Source organism: Schistocerca gregaria, chromosome 8, assembly GCF_023897955.1.
Source record: "Schistocerca gregaria isolate iqSchGreg1 chromosome 8, iqSchGreg1.2, whole genome shotgun sequence".
Classification (NCBI taxonomy): domain Eukaryota; kingdom Metazoa; phylum Arthropoda; class Insecta; order Orthoptera; family Acrididae; genus Schistocerca; species Schistocerca gregaria.
In genome coordinates this window covers 407,643,525-407,659,998 of record NC_064927.1, presented here as the reverse complement: position 1 = coordinate 407,659,998, position 16,474 = coordinate 407,643,525, and the positions used below count along the sequence as shown (strand labels likewise).

General features: G+C 40.7%; 1 protein-coding gene and 1 pseudogene across 1 annotated transcript in view; one reads left to right on the top strand and one right to left on the bottom strand.

The window, feature by feature from the left end:
* Nucleotides 1-16,474, top strand: part of LOC126284412 (serine/threonine-protein kinase BRSK2) — a 1,848,446-nt gene that overhangs the window by 677,043 nt on the left and 1,154,929 nt on the right. The gene's annotated exons all lie outside the window — the stretch shown is intronic.
* On the bottom strand, nt 2,203-2,891 carry LOC126285219 (uncharacterized; annotated as a pseudogene).

Sequence of the window (16,474 nt, the reverse complement as noted above, 5' to 3'; positions counted from 1 at the left end):
TTGCGAAATGTAACATATAATAACAGTAATAATAATATCGGGAACTAAATTAATGACCCATAAATAATGGAGGCTACACAGTTGCGATTCGGTTAGAATAATGTTTATTCAGAAGGGAAACTAATAGCGAAAGTGGCCGTATTTAGAATTACTACTACACTCGAGCGCATATCCATTTGACACAGTTCGATCACTCACTATGTCACCGCCAAGCACAAGTCCAATACACCACTTCGATATTTACACGAAAAGTTGAGTTCACACCAGGCGCACGGCTGCTCACCGCTCCGAGAATTAGTCCCGCGATACCACACAATGCGAAATTTTCTAAGTCGTTTCACTTCCTAGCTCCTAAAGACCGACTGTCTGATTTCTCGTCTCAATCCGAACTGTATCCTTTGGTGTTTCCAGCCGAACTGTCCGCTTTCGCGTCTGCTCCAGCACTGTCTCTCTGCCCGTCCCCGGCCGCGTTTTCCCGCGCGCCGAACATTCTCGCTCAACTGACTATTGCAGTTCCCTTTCCTGAAGCCGTCCATCCGATTGGCTACAGCTTATTCTACATTATTTTACATTTAAACATATTTAAATAATCACAGCTTGATCACTTCCACGTTCTAAATAAAGTAACAATAATATCCATTACATAATAAATGTTAAAGTCTTTTACATAAAACCGATACCATTTCCTTCATGGCTTTGAATGTCACGGCCAGTAGCCTTGCATCCATGTGCTTTCTAATAAAAAAATAAAGAATAAAAGTAACTTCTATACACCAAACTTTACAACAAATATTCTACTAGCTAATTATTCAATAAGGTGTCATGCTGTCATCGTTCAATGTGTTTTGTGTGGAGGAAATGATGATCTGATGCTTAACTGAAAATACTGACAGTTTAAATTTTCTATATCTTTTAAACAAATTAAGTTACAGAGTTTATACTAACAACATTTGTCATTTTAATGATGCGCTTCTATATGGAATGTCAGTCGTAAAGACCGACCAAAGGGTTCAGATTTTATCATTCAGGTCTTTGTTACAAAGCTTGTTAATTTCACTTTCGCAGTAAATCCTAAACTATTATATTCAAGTTTTATTGGGATCACCATGAAATTTTATAAAGGATGGTAGATTAAAATTTAGTGTGGCTTCATTCTCTGCGCTACTACAGAATTAGCTTCCATAAATGTTTCCCTTTATGGCCGATCGTAGGTCCGCCACATTTAACACTGCTACGTCTCCTTGGCCATATACAGCTTCCACTGGGTTTCCCTATGACTTAGGTCCTCGTCTGTCTCTGTCGCTAGCTACAGCCCTTATGCCTCAATAGACAATAGATGCCTGTGAGTTTCCCCATCTCATGATGAATCTGCGTCCTTTGTGGCACACGTTCCTGGACGACAGGGTTCGTTTCACAATTCCTGTAGGCTGACTCTTTCAGCCATGTATTTAAGAGAGAGCGCAATGCTCGTTAACTCACACGGCGCTATATAAGGCAATGTTTTCCCTAGGAACCGATACGCCTTCTTCAACTTTCCAATGGCCGAATTCCAAGCTACGCTTGCAATTGGTTGCAAGCCTCCATCTTTAATGGGAGCGTTGTCAAAAAATTTTTTTCGGTCGCTTCTTCTTCTACGCAGTCACGTAAACCATTTGTCCGTTTAAGGCGGCCGGGATAGCCGAGCGGTTCTAGGAGCTACAGTCTGGAACCGCGCGACCGCTACGGTAGCAGGTTCGAATCCTGCCTCGGGCATGGATGTCTGTGACGCCCTTAGGTTAGTTAGGTTTAAGTAGGTCTAAGTTCTAGCCGACTGATGATCTCAGCAGTTAAGTCCCATAGTGCTCAGAGCCATTGGAACCATTTTTTGTCCGTTTGATAATATGTGTCTCGTCGAACGCATTTTGGTGCCCGTTTTCCAGAGAGGGTTCTGCTGCTTCTGATTTCCGTAAGCACAAATAACTGACGGCTCGTAGCTAAGATTAGCGGGGTTTCTGCTTCAAAAAAATCTTTAGCTTTTGTTTTAAAATTTCTAACACGGATAAAAAGAAAATTTACCCAGAAATTAGATAAAATTGTAAAAGAGCCAGGTGAAGTATTTTTACTTACTTCAACGTAAATTGTTAGATTTCAAGCCTGATCTATTCATTTAAAAATAAATTCTTTCGCTGTTGTTTTAATTTGCACAGAAAGATCAGTAATTTTCTACTTGATCCGAGGATGGCATCTGACGAAATTTTCATCTATCGATTTCACTGCAAGCGCATTTAGTCTTTCAGAATTCATAGTGCTTTTTAGAGAACTTCTTATTTTTTTCATTGTTAAAATGCAGTGTTGTGCTTCTGATGTAGTTATGAGAACTGTCAAGAGGACTTTTAACAGTTTCGTAATTTCACCAACAACATCGTCCAAATTTTTTCCACAATTAATTTTAGCAGCTGATTTAAACTGCAGTATCAATGAATATCAGACTTACAAGATACTTATAGTTTAGTTTCAAGCTTTCCTTTGTCAACCTCGAGATATACTACAGTGGTCATGACTGTATCTTGTGAACAATTTAGCAGCTACTGTTATACCAACACATACAGTCCTTCTCTCCCGTACCATCCACGAAGAGTAGCTTTGAAGTTTTCTCACAATACTTTGAGTCTCTTAATTCTAAAAGAGCAGTTTTGTATATTGTTATATATTCAGTAACTTTAAACGCACTAATTTCTTAAGACTGCATTTGGTTGTAACCAAAACTCGAAATTATCATGACTCAGGTATTTTAAAATTCCTATTGCTTGTGCAATGGTTTGATCTTCGTTTGACGTTCACTGACTTTCAGTAAGGTTGTTTTTTAAAGGTTTCGAATTTTCATGAAATCTGTTTGGGGTCTATATGTTGAATTTTCACTTTGAGCAAGCGGGACGTGGAGTACTGAAGTACATATGTTTCTTGGGAATGAACACACGGTGCAGCGATTTTGAGAATATTGGAATAGCCAGAATGTTGGAAATGTGCAGTACTATAAACTGCTTTGATTTTTACTTCAACTGCTTTTTTTTTGCCTTTCATGCTATTTACACAGTCAAATGAATGAGCTTCCAACTTTTGGCCATATCCTCGAAGAATTATGTCCTATTATTCTAAAATACATTTTGGTATGCCATCTGTAGTTAGATTTTCTGCAATAAAGAATCCCCAAAACGTTCAAACATTTCTCCATTCAGAGATCAGCAACCTTTTGCTTGTGTTCCGAAGCATCTGCTGTGTTATAAGCGATGAGAGGTACAAAGGAAGCCTTCGTTATTTCCGTCCTTATATCATCTGTAGCTGGCAGTCAAGTATCTCATACTAAATAGTCTTAGAAACACGGATTTAATAAATCATTTTCTTCATCATTCAGCGTAAGGAGGTTTAGAAGTTTCCACAAAGGAAATTGCAATCTGTTATCTGGGAAAAGAAGTTCAGGATTCTTTTTACCGTGTGTATTACACTCATTGATTGAAAGTTTGTATGCCACATCAAGTTTCCGCTTAATACTATCGGTTTCTAAAAGTTACGGTGACACTGCAATGTACTTCTTTGAATTTTCACGCTTACCAATTTTTTCTTTCATTTTGTTTACTTTATAAAACCACCTTTTGTCCTCGTTACGTCACCACCAAACAGCAAACACCGGAAGGCAAAACAACGCATTTTTAACTCCACAGCCACAAACTCAACTTATCAGTTCGAACCATTAAGAGTTAAAATTACGAACGTAACTTTTGTCGTTACCTGTGCCCACGTGAGGGATTAGAATATCAGGTGTTGAACGACCCCTTTTCTTAACTGCAAGTTTCTCGTGGAAAGACAGCTTTGAAAACTTAAGCTGCTGAAGTTCACGTATAGTTGTAGAACATACTTCTTGGGGACGCAACGTAATTAGTGAAAGGTTTCTGTAAAATAAAAGAAGCGAAGAAAAATGAACAAATTATATTATTTGGAAGCTGAATAATAATATAATTTTGCACTCATATCATTCCAGAAAATGGTGCACTGTTAAACAGAACTCAAGTGAAAAAAAAGAACTTTCCAGCAGGGCGCAAGGACTGCACTGGGGAATCTGCGGTACTCTTTCTCCCTTACAGATTCACGTGCAAGATCACAGTGTGCGCACACGCAGAAAGAACATGCAAACACCACGCAGCTGCAACGGTAGTGAGCATATCTCGGGGTCTGATTGTTGGCTTTTTTCCGTAAACTAGGGGATGGCTACTGCATTATGGTTAATATAAATGCCGTGTACATAGGGTCTCCCGTCGGTTTGACCGTTCGCCTGGTGCAATTCTTTCAAGTTGACGCCACTTCGGCGACTTGCGTGTCGATGTGGATGAAATGATGATGATAAGGACAACACAACACCCAGACCTTGCGCTGAGAAAATCTCCGACCCAGTCGACGAGAATCGAACCCGGGCCATTAGGTATGACATTCCGTCGCGTTGACCACTCAGCTACCAGGGGCGGACGATTATGGTTAATGATAATATAGTGTACAAGTATCCAGAAAGAATGAAAATAAAAATGATTCATTAATGTAAATGTTATCGACACAGAAAATTGTCAACTCTTAGCAGCCTGTTTCAGAGTGCTACTAAACAATGAAAAGCCTCAGGAGAGACTGTTTGTTCAGAAACAAATTCATAGTAATTTAGATTCCAAACCGCCAAGTATCAGTGAAACCAGGAAAATAAAGCAGGGGCTCAGGGATGATAAGGAAGATAATAAGGCACCAGGTTAATAAGGTATTGTGGCAGGATCGTGGAAGGCTGGAGGAAATTCGCTGCAAATGGAATACGACGCCTTAATTTGAGAAAGAAATTTCTGCGGATGTACGTTTGGAGCATAGCATTATATGGTACTGAAACATGGACTGTAGGAAAACGGTAACAGAAGAGATGTTGCTACAGACGAATACTGAAAATTAGGTACACTGATAAGGTAAGGGATAAGGGGGTTCTCCACAGAATCGGGGAGGAAGAAACAATATGGAAAGTACTGGCAAGAAGAAGGGAGAGGATGATAGGACACCTGTTAAATCTTTCGTGGTACTAGAGGGAGCTGTAGAAGGTAAAAGTTGCAGAGGAAGATATAGATTGGAATACATCTACAAATTAGTTGATGATGTAGGCTGCAATTGCTAATCAGAAGTGGAAAGGTTGACACAGGAGAAGAATTGGTGGCGGGCCGCATTAAACAATCAAGAAGACATGAATAAAAAATGAAAAAAGTTCGCTCGTATACCCACTTCACAGAAAAGGCAACGGAACTGTTCCGAACAACTATACAGGCACCTGTTTACTTTCAGTTGCTTGTAAGGTACTCTCCAAAGTCCTGCTCACCACCTGATGCAGAATATCAAGGTGATTTCCGAAAAGGCAGATCATGCGTGGAAAAGATATTCAGCCTCAACAGCATTCTGAGAACTAAACAAATTAGAAATCAGTACACAGTAGTAGTTTTTGTCGACTTAATAAAAAAATCATAGGACTAAATTGACAGGCAGGTTGTATTTAGCGTTTTATAGGAATTCAGAATTGACTGTAAAACGAGGAAAATCGTAAAATAAACACTGGCAGACACCGTCACAAAAGTTATGGTCCGGAGAATTCTCCAAGCCCTTGACCTAGAAAATATCGTGGCAAGTTCAATGTGACTTTTCGCGGATGATGCTGTAGTATACAGAGAAATTGCAGCATTAGAAAATTCCGCAGGTGGCACTTCTTTAGTAATATTGAGAACTGGCAAGAGGCCGAATTTTGAAGCCTTCTATCCGCATTGCAGTAGACCTTTTAGGTTGTTTTCTTAAGCTCCCAGTTCCAAACGCGTTCTCGGGGAATGCTGTCGAGCAGTAGGCAAAGAGGTAGTAAGGCTGAATGATGTCTTTCATACCCTTTTTTTCAAAGATTTCATAGCAAAGCAAATTCAATACGTTTTTTTCATCTTCACAATACAGGGCTGCAATGAACATCTGTTCACGGTGTTCAGTTTGATCAGCATTAGCTCTGGAATTTCTCTACTGCTTTCTATAGGTTGTTTTTCGTCTCCAACGCCTTAAGGAATTTCTGTTATCTTTTGCCTAGAAACGACGAAGCCGTCTTACAGGCACTGAATGTGTGCAGGTACACAATGTTGTCTTTCCGTATTTGGGACAACTTGAAATTTAGGGAGCTGTAGACTTGTCTGCCTTTGACTACCTTAGATTGGGGGACAGTGAGGCTGAAGAGGTCAAAATCACAAGAAGGACTGTGTCCTCCCTGACGACAACAAAGCGGGCATAATGTTGAGCAACGTCAGCAGCAATGGCCACAGTTACAGTAACGCCACGTTCACCAGCTTGTTTGTCTTCAGACTGTGCGATCAGTGAAGAAATAAGGCACTCATCCCATGTAGGCTTCCACTCCCGGCGTCTTCATCAGTAAACACTTCCGGGCTAAATTGCCTTGGTCGATGTGTAGAACTTCTTCTCCCTGATGTTTCGTTCTCAACTACGGAGAGCATCTTCCGAGGTGAGTCGACGACTGGCTGCTAGGAGCTGGGGCCGCCGCTTATATGGAGATCGTAGAGGGCGCCACCGCACGTCACGTGGCGTCGATGTGTAGCTATTTCTGGCTATCGTCTGTTCTCTCGATTGCAGGCAATCGATTGTCACGTGATTGATGCAACGTCGACCGCCATGTTTTGTCCAATTTTAATCCTTCTTCTTTACGATTAAAATTGTATTGATGTTTGTGGATTTCAATTGCCTCTCTATACATACGTGTATAATAATGCGACGTACTCGCTAGCACGATTGTGTCACCAAATTTTATTTCGTGATCTTCATCCTTAAAAACATGTTCCGCTACTGCCGATTTGTCGATATGTCCCAAGCGACAGTTTCTTTCGTGCTCCGTCAAACGTGTATTGATGCTTCTTTTTGTAGTTCCTATGTAAACCCTGCCGCAACTACACGGAATTTTATATACCCCTGGGGTGGATAGGGGGTGACGAGCATCTTTTGTTGATCTTAGGCATTCACTAATTTTCTTAGTAGGTCTGAAAATAGTCTCCACCTGAAACTTGGCTAGTGCTTTCCCAATGCGATCCGTGATGTTATGGATGAAGGGAAGAAATACTTTTCCAGCTTATGGTTGTTTCTGTCTCCTATTTTTAGGCATTTTTCTACTTGGGTGAAGTGCTCGGTTAATCTCGTTTTTCGTATAACCATTTTTCGCAAAAGCCATTCGTAAATGATTTAGTTCTTCTTGTAAGTAGCCTGGTGCACAAATATTATTGGCCCTATCCACTAGTGTTTTTATGACCCCCCTCTTTTACCTAGGGTGGTGGTTTGAGTTCTTATGGAGGTAGCGATAAGTATGTGTACCTTTTCTGTAGACCTTGTGGCCTAAGGTCCCATACGCCCGTTTGATAACTTATTCATGGAATATTTTGAACATCAAACAGTGCAGTCGGCCACAAAAAGCCCCTCGAAGTGGTATCGGTATGTGGATGATACCTTTGTAATATGGAATCATGGGGAAGAGGACTTGAATGATTTCCTGGTGCACTTAAATAGCATCAACCAAAAGATCAAATTTACCATGAAAAAAGAGAACAATTGACCACTTAACTTTTTGGATGTATCAGTTATCAAACAGGCGGATGGGACCTTAGGCAACAAGGCCTACAGGATAGGTACACATACTGATCGCTACCTCCATAAGAACTCAAAGAAACTCGGAAGATGTTCTCCGTACCTGAGAACGAAACGTCAGGGAGAAGAAGTTCTACTCATCGACCACGGTAATTTAGCCCGGAAGTGTTTACTGATGAAATAAGGCACTGTTTATTTTGTTCGTTCCGCAGAAACATGACTTTTATCCTGGTTACTTGTGATGTTTCATTAAACGTGGCAGTTGTTGCAGCCGCTTAGCTGATTTCGTGCTCCAGTCACTTGTCACGTCATGGCACCCATCAAACACAGTCGTGACCTATCAGCTACACCAACGTTTGATGGACTCTACATATTTCATAATTATGGAAGAAAATAGTTATTTTGCCTCCGATGCCACTCTGTGCCACAGAAATCCTCCATCTTCAAATAACTCTGCCTTTCCGGAGTCAATTGGGTCTTTGAAGACATCAAACAACTTGTAAAACAAAGGTTTTTTTGTATGTTCCGCGTACCTACGTAGTCAAAGAAGGAGAGTATTGAAAAGTAAACGAACAATAATAAATATTGGAAAAAACCAACTGAAAATAGAAAGTTGGTGTTGGTATTTAACCATATGATTTACACAGAATTGCATAACGGCGATATTTATTTACGAGCCATGTTTTTTTTCATCACTTTACTAGACTTTTTGGAGACACAATTTGATGCGCTACAATATTTCTAGGAAAAAATTTTGCGTCAAATTAGTCAATTTTCATATGCTGCGCGTTTTATACGGACGGAACGAGTGTTTTTCGAATAGTGTGAAAACTTGCTCTTTTATGGCGTAGTTTTTCTATAGGAAAACTTAAACGGATAGCAACTCCAACGCTGCAGGATTTAATGCTCTACGTCTCTGGTAAACATTGCTTCTTCGAGTGAGTGTTTAGTTTCAGAGGAACTTGCCAAAAAAAAAAAAAAGAAGAAAGATTTGAAACTTTGGTAGTTCCCTTTTCTTCACGACTGAAGTACCACTCGGAAATTGCGGTAAACTAAGATTAATCATATGAGAGGCGTACTTGAACGATTAAATGAGTTTCCAGAATTCCACTAATTTTTAGAAGGGAGCCCTCTTTTTGTAACTAGTTTTTCTGGCCTAGTAAGCCACGTCATGAAAGGAATTAGTTTTGCTGGCAGGACGTTCTCTTCATTCAGCGCTTATGTGTTTGACATCATGGGAATTAGGTGACTATGGCAGATACAGACATTATAAGCCTCAAAGAAGGCTGGTGCCATCCAGGCGAAATACGTTACTTTAGTAATTTATATAATGACGCAGCAGTAAAACCATAGCTTTTAATTAGAGTGACACCAGCTGCGGAAGCCTACTTTTATAAAGGGTGTATCCATAGTGAAAATGGACACTGGCGAAAGAATACGAAAGTAGAAGAAAAACATCCCAATAAACAAAGGCCTGCAAAGGACCAGTTGCGAGATAAATGCAAATGAGTTGTTACGAGTAGCCATTGACTTCGGTACGAAATATTATGCTAGTCAGCAATAATATGTTTGAAATTTAAACTTTTCAATTAAATCCTAATTTAATTACGATCAAACCCATGGCTCATATTTGCGGCATCCGCACGTTTTGCTACTGATATAAGATAACATCTTGTTTTAATTTTGTAGATCATCTTATAACCTAATTTCAAGAGCCTACTAATTCATTTCAACTTATTATTCAAGTCCCTTGCATTTTATAACAGTATCACAGTGTCACTGACAAACTTTAAAGATGTTATTTCTTTAATTTTACTTTTATGTGATCGGTATGTAGGATTGGGATCGCCTATCATTTGATGTTATGCGCGAGGAATGGGGCACGTGCCGATATCGGATTCAGTCCACTCTTTTCTCTCTCACAGCGTCATTTTCAAACGCTCACCCACGCACTGACAGCCTCTCCTCTCCCTCCTACACATATCCACAGATGAGCCAAACACTATCACTTCCTGCTTAATAGCGTGTTGATCCGCGTTTGGAACGCAATACAACAACTTTTCTGCGTGGTACGGATTGAGATCCTTCGAAATGTCCCTGGCTTCTGGCGCCAGATCTCTACGCACAGATCTTGCAATTCCGATCTATTACAGGCCGGTCGTTTATGGGAACGGAGCTGATAATTTCTCATTTGGGTTCCATCGGGTTCAGATCAGACGAATTTGGCGGCCAGGAGACCAGTCTGGGTTCATTGTCATTCTGAAACCATTGTGGCACATTTACTTTTAAGTGATGCGGGTAGCTCTCAGTATGGAAGATGCCGTGGTCGTTGTGCTAAGACATTAAGTATGAAGGGATGCCGGTGGTCCTCAGTAACGTTCATTTAGTCAGAATCTGTAATGCTGGCTTCCGTTACTGCCATAGGTTGCCATGGACGTCCAGATGAATGTCCCCCATACGGCAGAACAATGTTCAAAACATAACTGAAAACATGTTCACTAAATATAGATAAGAACATCTATGATTGACATGTCAACGTACAATTTTAAAATATCACAAATAAGAAAATGAAGTAATACAGAATGCTACGCTTGTAACGTACGTTGTTGTTCTACATTGTTTAGCTCTGGTATTGACAGGGTCACTGAGAAAGGATCCCGGGGTCTGGAGGGAAAAGCCGTAATTGTAATTATTTGCACTGCAACAGAACCAAGAAGGACAACTTAAGGAAAAATAATGTAATGTGTGTTCAAGCTCACAATCGACATTGAAGCAGATAGTTCCTGTGATTTAATATGGGCAGAGGTTATAATCGACAACCGGAATAAATTAATAACTGGCTCCTTTTACCGACCCCCTGTCTCAGATGAAACAATTGCTGAACGCTTCAAAGAAAAGAAAACTTGAGTCTAATCACAAATAAGTACCCTACTCATACAATTATAGGTTGGCAGTTACTTCAATCTACCTTCCGTATGTTGACAAAAATACATTTTCATACCCTATTGTAAATAGAAAACAACTTCCGTAATTGTTCTAAATGCTTTATTTAAAAATTATTTTTAACAATTAGTTGACGAGGCCATTCAAACTGTAAATGGTGACGAAAACACACTTGACCTCTTAGCCACAAATAATACTGAGCATCACGACGGATACAGGGATTAGTGAACACGCAGCCGTAGCGAGGCTCATTTCCGTAACAAAGAAATTCACCAAAGCTAAACGCGAAATTTATCTATTTATAAAAGCAGCTAAAAATTCGGGTGACGTCTTTCTAATAGATTGTCTCCAATCCTTCCAAAGTATGTAAATGAAGACCATATTTGGCTTAAGTTCAAAGAAATAGTATCAACAGCACTCGAGATATTCATGCCAAATAAATTAATAAGAGACGGAACTGATCCCCCCATGGTACACAAAACACGACAGAAAGCTGCTAAAGGAGCACCGCAAAAGGCACGTATAATTTAGACGAACGCAAAATCTCCAAGATTGGTAAAATTTTTTTGAGGCTCGTGCGAGGTGCATTTAACAGTTTCCACAACGAAAGTCGCTCTAGAAATGTGGCGGAAAATCCAAAGAGATTCTGGTCCCATGCTAAGTAAACCAGCGGAAAGGCTCAGAAAGTACCTTTACTGCGGGACAGCGACGGTAATGTTATTGATGACAGTGCCACTGAAGTGGAGTTACTAAATACATTTTCCGAAATTCCTTCACCAAAGAAGACGAAGTAAATATTCCAGAATTCGAATTACACTGTCAGTGACAGAGGAAATGATCAAATATCTTTTCAAAAAGTCTGTAATGTATAAGAAAAGTAGGTCTAATGCATTTGTTTGTGATGTTCTTTAGTAACAATTAATTTTCAGTAGTAAGCTCACTACTTTTACTGGCCTGTTTAATGATAATCAACAATTTAGTAAGAAATTTTAATTTTTAAAGGAATATATCTGAATGTACTTAAGTAGATTGACATCTTCTATCAATAAATAAAAAATATTTGAGGTGCCAAAATTGTCAACCTTAGGATAAGATCAGTTTTGGGATGACAATTTTAGGTGCAATTCAAAGGGTCAGTTCCCATTTCCTTTTACAAACGCGTATACTGTCAGTTTAACAAACCATGATATTTTTGGTGATAGTTGCGACTCTGAAGCTTCAGAAAATAATTTTAGAACTCACAATTATTTAATAGATGGCCACAATATTAGACGGTAGAAAAAGGTTAACTTAATGTGACAACAATAGGGATACTTTTGTGAGGCTTGAAACACTTTTTAATTTTTACGTTAAAGCCTGATTCCCATCACACTTTGCACAGGCTTTGGACCGTCAAAATGATAGATGATCATTTACCATTCTGGCGTGTGTAAAATCAGCCCGAACACGCTGAACTAATGTACATTCTATTTACAATTACAACTTAATATTAGCTCCGATAATGCTGCTTCAGTGTTTATTAATTTTAACTCAGTAATCTGCGAGGACTCAGTAGTCTTCATAGTTTCTTAATACATTATTTTTAACGTATTTTAGTCTAGTTTCTGAATATGGGCAATGGCTTTTAAGCAAGGCCTAATGTTGTCAGTCTCTTCATAATTCTTTGCGATTCTCTCTATCTTGTCGTCCAGCTTCAAGTACTTCTTCTTCCTCTTCTTACCTTCAAGATTCATTTCCAATTTCATGTACATGCAGTTTGTCAGCTCTGCTTTATTTTTCAAGCACTCCACCAATTAGTTGATTCTAGGGTGAGGATTTCCAATAATACTATTTATTTTGTTGTGACACCCCTCAACAGCATTCGTCGTTGGGTACCTTTTTCCGTAACAGTCCCACATTTCTATTGCGATATCGTCATTCTCTAGCCAGTTATCCACAAAGTAGTCAAAAAATTGAGAGAACCTTCTGTTATCAGGAGTTTCTGCATGAATCTCACTCAGTCCATCCATTGCTTATGTCCTCCGGTTTACCACTGCCAGCGCTGCACACATGCTGACGTGAAGTCCCAAATCCTCGTTCTGGCGGTACTCCTCAGTTAGACCGAGAACTGGAATTCTTCTACATAAACTTTTCTTCATATGGAAACAGTATCCATTTATTTCAATTCAGCTGCCTCAAAGTCGACCTTTACTTGTTTAGAACACCACTCAGGGACTGCCTGTTTTATCAGACGAAACAGACGAACATATGTGTCTTTCTTCTTATTAGGGAGCAGTGCAAATACAGTAGGAAGAATGTTTGTTTCCTTGATCGGGCCTCCTAAGTCTACGTGTATGGTGAAGATTTGTGCAAAGTGCTTGCTACAGCTCTTAAATGTTCCATTCATAAAAAAATGGGAACATGTTTTTAAACTTTCTTTTCCTTTGCTTCCACTAAAAATCATTATTCTCTCCTCTAATCTATCGTCTTCCAGAAGAAAACTACTTCCATCTCCCATTTTTAATAGATCTTCATGAAGATCAATTTCGCAAGAGTTCTTAGGCTCTTGATGGTTCCCCCGCGCTTGACTCCATCGACGAAGCGTGGTTCTCTTCATAGATTCTGAATTAGGCATCACTGTAACAAAGTCATGAACTTTATTATGTAGATTTCCCATTTAGTCCGCGTATATCTCCGATAACTGTGTAGTTTCTTCTCGAGACCTCCTCTTCGCCCTTTCCACTTGCTTTCTCACTTTCAGAGCTGCATCGTCAGGTGGTCCACAGAGATGTTCTAATATGTTCAACATGTTCAACACTCCTCCGTTCCTCGAAAGCAGCTTTCCCTTTCAATGATCCACTTTTCGGCTTAAGCACACCCATGTAACAAAATCTCCTTTAGATTCCCTCTGTTTACGATACGCGTAAACTTTGTAATGAGCAGGCCTGTCCTTCCTCGTTGTAATAACGTCCAAACTGATAGCCACGTTAGGAACTTCGAAAGCAAACTGGGCGGGCGGGTGAGGCGAGGCTGGAGGAGGAGGGGGGACGGAGGCAAGGGACCCAACCCTCGGAGCAGGTGAAGTCGTGGCAAATGTCCGGATACCGGAAGAATCAGACCGTAATGGCGTCAGTGCGTAGATTAAGGTGCAGGCTTTCATGTAAAAATAAAATTATTGAGATATCTTAGCCCGTCTTTTTTAAATTTCAAAACGGTACTTACTTAAAAAACACGCCTCCTACATCCCGCTCGCAGTCTGGAAAAATATTGCATCTGCTGAGAATTGGCCAATCCTATCTATTTAGTTCCTCTGTTTTTTTTTAATAACTCCTTCCCACCAGTGTTGCTAACATTACCTACGGAGTAATGGCGAAGAATGAGAGGACTAATCTGGGAGCTGGAAGAATTCCGAAATTAGGTGTTGGACCTGAGTGAAATCTGTCCTTCCTCGTTCGAGATGCGTGTACATGCGTCAGCCACATTCTTTGCGCCCACGACGCTTGGAAAATATTACACTAACGCTCAACGATATGGAAACAGTTCGGTCCCCGCGGAGGCCATAAACCGCAAAACCAGCATTCACTCCACACCGGCTGTTGCCGACAGTTGGCCGACCACAAAATACGCATAATGAGGCCTCTCTGCGGTGTGCTCATCCGGGAGAGCGACGAAATGTTTTCCTGCGCACACAGTGCGACACGGGCCGTTGTACTCCACAGCCTATGAATCCAGCAAAAGGTTCGGTTCATCTAGCATACGTGCTGTATTTGGCATATTAAGCCCTTTCCATACTGTACTTAGTGGTAGTCACTTCATAAGAAGGAACGTCATAGAGATGTTTCCACAAATGAAGCAAAAATTGTACAAAAGCAATACTTTTCTCACAAATCAATAACATAAGTTTACGTATTTCCATATTTATTTCTCAACATAGCCACCCTGGCAACGGACACGTATTCCCTAACGAGAGACCAGTCTGGTGATACCTTCACTGTAGAATGTTTAACTTTGCTGACACAGCCATAATCTGACCTGTGTTTGCACTGCTTCGCAGCTACCAAAGTGAAGTCCTCGAAGGTGTTCTTGAAGTTTTGCAGACAGAATGTTACACACCACCATGATACACGCTACAATTTGGTGCTCTCTAGCGGCAAAAGGTTGCAAATATGTAGACATGAGAGTAAATATGAAGAATGTTAATAACGTTGGACAAACTACCTATTGACTTCTGTCTCATGTTCTTCGACCGACATTCGTCTGATAATTTTTCTTTGTACATAGTTCCGCATAGTCAGCGCGTTCCAAAATTTCCCATTAGAACCCGCCCGGCTAAGCACAACAGCAGATGCAGCGCTCGTCCGTCTCCGCACTACGAGATGGCGCTGCCATAGAGACGGATCAAATTCTGCTTCCGCCGATCCGCGTATTAATATGTAACGCTGCTAACGTAGAACCTGTTCTCCTCATGGATCACACTCGCGCAGTGTTACATGAACGCGTGAGGTATTATAACGAGTGTACAGACGTCCGATTAATCAGTCTGCATTTGTCTGCATCAGTCTGTGCCAGTCTATAGTCACGTTTCAGTCTGCGCCTAATAAGATTACCGTATTCCTGTGCATAGCCATGCCCAGGTTCCCATGTTCGATTCCCGGCGGGGTCAGGAATTTTCTCTGCCTCGTGATGACTGGGTGTTGTGTGATGGCCTTAGGTTAGTTAGGTTTTAGTAGTTCTAAGTTCTAGGGGACTGATGACCTTAGATGTTAAGTCCCATAGTGCTCAGAGCCATTTTTTTCCAAATATCCATGAAGATAAATGTATAGACACTTTTGTCAAGTGTCAGAGATATATGTGAAAATAAGATCAACGTACCAATACCAAACGAACTTCATATTATCAATTGTAAATAGCATCCAGAACCAAGTTAAGTAATTTTTATGCTTTTTATTACTTTAATAAATGTGTGTGGAAATTAATCAAGTTCTGTTTTAAGTTGGTCACCGTCAATCTGCTACTCTAAGCGTGCAAGTGGCATTTCTATCGTCTGACCTAATGGCAGAAGATAAACACGCCACGATAAGACCATGAGACATACTGCTGACACTCGCCTACTTCGTTAGAGCGACAAGTCAAATAATCTGATGGTGTGTGTACTGAAGGTCTTACAGTACGGACACCACGCAAAGCTTCACCCTATATAGCTGGTGGTGAAATGGAGCCGAGCTCGCGGCCGCAGACTCTATGTACCTGATGCACCAACTTCCGAGGGCTTCTCTGCGGTCATTTCCGTTTCGGTTCTCCTCTTATTACCTGAGACTGTGTTCGCTGCAGCTCGGGAAATCAAGATCCGTTTACCTTGAGGCTTTGTTCTTTCCTGCTGAAGGTAATCCCGTGCTTTTGTATTTCTATAGCTTCTCTAAACAAGCGGGTGTGATAGTTCTTTTCTACAGCCAGAACTTCCGTGTCGGCGAACTTTGCTACATTGGTCGGTCTTAATCAGTGCGTGCTCTGCCACGGCCGATTTCTCCATCTGCCCCAATCTGCAATGTCGCCTGTGTTGTTTCATCCTGGTGTTGATTGATCGTCCACTCACTTCGACGTAAACGTTTCCGCATGTGCATGGTATGCGGTATATTTCCGACTTTCCAAATGAGTCCTTTTTCTCCTTTGCCGATCAAAGAAAATATTTGATCTTCTTTGTCTGTTTGGAAATAGCCTTTACACTATGTTTGCGCAGTGGGTATCAAGCGGAGAACCGCATCGGAAATGACCGCTGAGAAGCCCTCGGACGTTGGCGCGCCATGCGAATATAGTTTGTGATCTCGAGTTCGGCTCCAGTTTATCATCAGCAATGGGTGGTGAAGCTTTGATAACACCAGCCACTGGT